Source organism: Nerophis ophidion, unplaced genomic scaffold (assembly GCF_033978795.1).
Source record: "Nerophis ophidion isolate RoL-2023_Sa unplaced genomic scaffold, RoL_Noph_v1.0 HiC_scaffold_180, whole genome shotgun sequence".
NCBI lineage: Eukaryota > Metazoa > Chordata > Actinopteri > Syngnathiformes > Syngnathidae > Nerophis > Nerophis ophidion.
This window is the reverse complement of record NW_026907102.1, coordinates 89,689-95,000: the sequence shown is the minus strand read 5'-3', so window position 1 is coordinate 95,000 and position 5,312 is coordinate 89,689.

Here is a 5,312-nt window from a genome sequence, read left to right as displayed (position 1 = left end):
ACACTCTGACAAAATCACGCATGTTGACACTTTGGCAAAAAAGCCAACTTTTTTGGACTTGGCCCGGCTTTTCTTCCATTTGTGCCCCACTTGGGCTGGTTCACTCCTGGGTATCTTTTGGTCATTCCCGGGGGCCCCGGAGCTCGCGCAGCTCGCTGCGGGACTTCTGGAACTCCATCCTGGGTAGGATTTTTAAACAATTTCGGACCTTTTTCCAACTTTTTCTCAAATTGTCCCCCACTTTGGCTGGTTCACTCCTGGGTATCTTTTGGTCATTCCCGGGGGTCCCGGAGCTCGCGCAGCTCGCTGCGGGACTTCTGGAACTCCATCCTGGGTAGGATTTTTAAACAATTTCGGCCCTTTTTCCAACTTTTTCTCAAATTGTCCCCCACTTTGGCTGGTTCACTCCTGGGTATCTTTTGGTCATTCCCGGGGGCCCCGGAGCTCGCGCAGCTCGCTGCGGGACTTCTGGAACTCCATCCTGGGTAGGATTTTTAATCAATTTCGGACCTTTTTCCAACTTTTTCTCAAATTGTCCCCCACTTTCGCTGGTTCACTTCTGGGTGCCTTTTGGTCATTCCCGGGGGTCCCGGAGCTCGCGCAGCTCGCTGCGGGACTTCTGGAACTCCATCCTGGGTAGGATTTTTAAACAATTTCGGACCTTTTTCCAACTTTTTCTCAAATTGTCCCCCACTTTTGATGGTTCACTTCTGGGTGCCTTTTGGTCATTCCCGGTGTTCCCGCGGCTCGCGCAGCTCGCTGCGGGGCTTCTGGAACTCCATCCTGGGTAGGATTTTTACTCAATTTCGGACCTTTTTCCAACTTTTTCTCAAATTGTCCCCCACTTTTGATGGTTCACTTCTGGGTGCCTTTTGGTCATTCCCGGTGTTCCCGCGGCTCGCGCAGCTCGCTGCGGGGCTTCTGGAACTCCATCCTGGGTAGGATTTTTAATCAATTTCGGACCTTTTTCCAACTTTTTCTCAAATTGTCCCCCACTTTCGCTGGTTCGCTTCTGGGTGCCTTTTGGTCATTCCCGGTGTTCCTGCGGCTCGTGCAGCTCGCTGCGGGACTTGTGGAACTCTACCCTGGGTGGGATCATATGATTTTCAACCCATTTTGGACCTTTTTCCGACTTTCCCTCCATTTCCCTCCCACTTTCGATGGTCCACTCCTGGGTGTCTTTTGGTCATTCCCGGGACCCGGGAAGCCTCGGGCCTGCGGCGGGACTTGTGGATCTCCATGCTGGGCATGATTTTATGAGTTTTCTGGACTTTCTCTTCCCCGGGACCCGGGAGGCAGGCGGCTGGACGTTATGCCCCCTAAAATCCCTCCCTTTGCTCGTAAGGCCAATTTTCCTCCGGATTTACTCTCTATAGACCCCAAGGAAAAAAATACCCGACCGGCGTCCATTTTTGACATCGGTCTCCGATCTAGGGCACGCGGGCCGAAAGCGGTACGCCGGTTCCGAAATCCGGCCCCCGCATTTTTTGGGTATTTTTTGAAAAAAATGGCATTTTTGGGACCGGGGGGACTTGCTGGACTCAGTCCCGGGTGCGGATTTTGAAAACGTTGAGGACTTTTGGATTTTCCCCCAGCTTTTCTCCCCCACTTGCAGTTTGACTTTGCGGGGTGCGTTACGGCTGTGCCGGGCGTCCCTGGACTCGGGTGGCCAGCTGCGGGGCTGGTGGGGGACTGATTTTTGAACACTTTGAGGACTTTTGGCTACTATGCCAGCTTTTCTCCCCCACTTGCAGTGTGACTTTGCGGGCCTTGTTACGGAGGTGCCGGGCTTCCCTGGACTCGGGTGGCCAGCTGCGGGACTCGTGGGACTGATTTTGGAACACTTTGAGGACATTTAACTTCTTTCCCAGCTTTTTTCCCCTCCACTTCCAGTTTGACTTTGCGGGGTGCGTTATGGACGTGCTGGGCATCCCGGAACTCGGGCGGCCGGCTGCGGGACATTTTGCCCTCCTCCAAACCCCAGCCCTCTTTGTTTATCATGCCTATTTTCTGCTGGACACACACCCTCTCTTTTGAGCTGCCTCTTTTTTTAAATTTGGATATGATTTATTGATGAATGGATTTGTTTTCCCCTTTTTAAATGATGGTTGGTGTCTATCTTTTTAATACTTGCTTCTGGCTGCAGCCGAGACTTACAGTGTGATGCATCCAACCCCAACCCTGGTTTTTGTTTCCCTTAAAAACTTGGGGAAATGGACAGCTTTTTGGGGGGGCACTTCCAGCAAATGGAGGGACCTATTTGGAATTCCCCACTCGGGTGGAGATCCACGGCGAGCCGGCCTTCCTAAAGGGACAGCAACATGGACACTCTGCCATCATTGCAGCTTCTTTTTTTTTGGGGGGCACTCTGTCATATTTCCAGCTTTTTTTCGTGCTGACTTCCAGCAAATAGAGGGACCTGTTTTGAATTCCCTACCCGGGTGTAGATCCACGGCAAGCCGGCCTTCTTCAAGGGACAGGCACCCCCCTGTCCCTTGACACCTGCTTCCCTCCTCGGCGTCACCGAAATCCCACAAAATGACTCAAAATAGGGCCCCAAATGACATCACTCGGTCCGGTTCTTTGGGTCTCACTCGGGGGCTTCTTTGACTCTGGAAGGCATGGTGAACCAAAAGTAGACACTTGGAAAAAATCCCCACTTTACAAGTTGACACTTTGAAAAAAAATCCCGACTATATAAGTTGACACTTGGAAAAAATCCCCACTTTATAAGTTGACACTTGGAAAAAATCCCGACTTTATAAGTTGACACTTAGAAAAAATCCCCACTTTATAAGTTGACACTTAGAAAAAATCCCGACTTTATAAGTTGACACTTAGAAAAAATCCCCACTTTATTTTGGAAGGGTTGGTACACCAAAAGTGGACACTTAGAAAAAATCCCCACTTTATTTTGGAAAGGTTGGTACACCAAAAGTGGACACTTAGAAAAAATCCCCACTTTATTTTGGAAAGGTTGGTACACCAAAAGTGGACACTTAGAAAAAATCCCGACTTTGACTTTCGCAGGTCTATTACACTAAAAGTTGACACTCTGTCATATTTCCAGCTTTTTTTTGTGCTGACTTCCAGCAGATAGAGGGACCTATTTTGAATTCCCTACCCTGGTGCAGAACCACGGCAAGCCGGCCTTCCTAAAGGCACAGGCACATGGACACTCTGCCATAAGTGCAGCTTTTTCTTCTAAGGGTGCAGCGGCGGCGGAAGTCCACCGGAGGGCTCCAAATCCCCGCTTTCCTTTTTAGGCTTAAAGTGGCTTTTCCCTCCTTAAAAACTTGGGGAAATGGACAGCTTTTTGGGGGGGCACTTCCAGCAAATAGAGGGACCTATTTGGAATTCCCCACCCGGGTGGAGATCCACGGCAAGCCGGCCTTCTTAAAGGGACAGGCACATGGACACTCTGCCATCATTGCAGCTTCTTCTTTTTTTTTTTCCCCTGTCATATTTCCAGCTTTTTTGTGCTGACTTCCAGCAAATAGAGGGACCTATTTTGAATTCCCTACCCGGGTGTAGATCCACGGCAAGCCGGCCTTCTTAAAGGGACAGGCACCCTCCCTCCCGGAACACCTGCTTCCCTCCTCGGCGTCACCGAAATCCCACAAAATGACTCAAAATAGGGCCCCAAATGACATCACTCGGTCCGGTTTTTTGGGTCTCACTCGGGGGCTTCTTTGACTCTGGAAGGCATGGTGAACCAAAAGTGGACACTTGGAAAAAAATCCCCACTTTATAAGTTGACACTTAGAAAAAAATCCCGACTATATAAGTTGACACTTAGAAAAAATCCCGACTATATAAGTTGACACTTAGAAAAAATCCCCACTTTATTTTGGAAGTGTTGGTACACCAAAAGTTGACACTTAGAAAAAATCCCGACTTTATTTTGGAAGGGTTGGTACACCAAAAGTTGACACTTAGAAAAAATCCCGACTTTATTTTGGAAGGGTTGGTACACCAAAAGTTGACACTTAGAAAAAATCCCAACTTTTACACTTAGAAAAAATCCAGCTTTTTGTTGCTGACTTCCATTAAATAGAGGGACTTTTTCCATGTTTCTTAACCGGGTGTCGATCCAAGGCGGGTGGGCCTTCTGGAAGCGACACCCTCCTAGATACTCTGTCATATTTGCAGCTTTTTGTTGCTGACTTCCATTAAATAGAGGGACTTTTTTCATTTTTCTTAACCGGGTGTCGATCCAAGGCAGGTGGGCCTTCTGGAAGCGACACCCTCCTTGACACTTAGAAAAAAATCCAGCTTTTTGTTGCCGACTTCCATTAAATAGAGGGACTTTTTTCATTTTTCTTAACCGGGTGTCGATCCAAGGCAGGTGGGCCTTCTGGAAGCGACACCCTCCTTGACACTTAGAAAAAATCCAGCTTTTTGTTGCTGACTTCCATTAAATAGAGGGACTTTTTCCATGTTTCTTAGCCGGGTGTCGATCCAAGGCAGGTGGGCCTTCTGGAAGCAACACCCTCCTTGACACTTAGAAAAAATCCAGCTTTTTGTTGCTGACTTCCATCAAATAGAGGGACTTTTTTCATTTTTCTTAACCGGGTGGTGATCCAAGGCGGGTGGGCCTTCTGGAAGCGACACCCTCCTTGACACTTAGAAAAAATCCAGCTTTTTGTTGCTGACTTCCATCAAATAGAGGGACTTTTTCCATGTTTCTTAGCCGGGTGTCGATCCAAGGCAGGTGGGCCTTCTGGAAGCAACACCCTCCTTGACACTTAGAAAAAATCCAGCTTTTTGTTGCTGACTTCCATCAAATAGAGGGACTTTTTTCATTTTTCTTAACCGGGTGTCGATCCAAGGCAGGTGGGCCTTCTGGAAGCGACACCCTCCTTGACACTTAGAAAAATTCCAGCTTTTTGTTGCTGACTTCCATCAAATAGAGGGACTTTTTTCATTTTTCTTAACCGGGTGTCGATCCAAGGCAGGTGGGCCTTCTGGAAGCGACACCCTCCTTGACACTTAGAAAAAATCCAGCTTTTTGTTGCTGACTTCCATCAAATAGAGCGACTTTTTTCATTTTTCTTAACCGGGTGTCGATCCAAGGCAGGTGGGCCTTCTGGAAGCGACACCCTCCTTGACACTTAGAAAAAATCCAGCTTTTTGTTGCTGACTTCCATCAAATAGAGCGACTTTTTTCATTTTTCTTAACCGGGTGTCGATCCAAGGCGGGTGGGCCTTCTGGAAGCGACCCTCTCCTTGACACTTAGAAAAAATCCAGCTTTTTGTTGCTGACTTCCATTAACTAGAGGGACTTTTTTCATTTTTCTTAACCGGGTGGT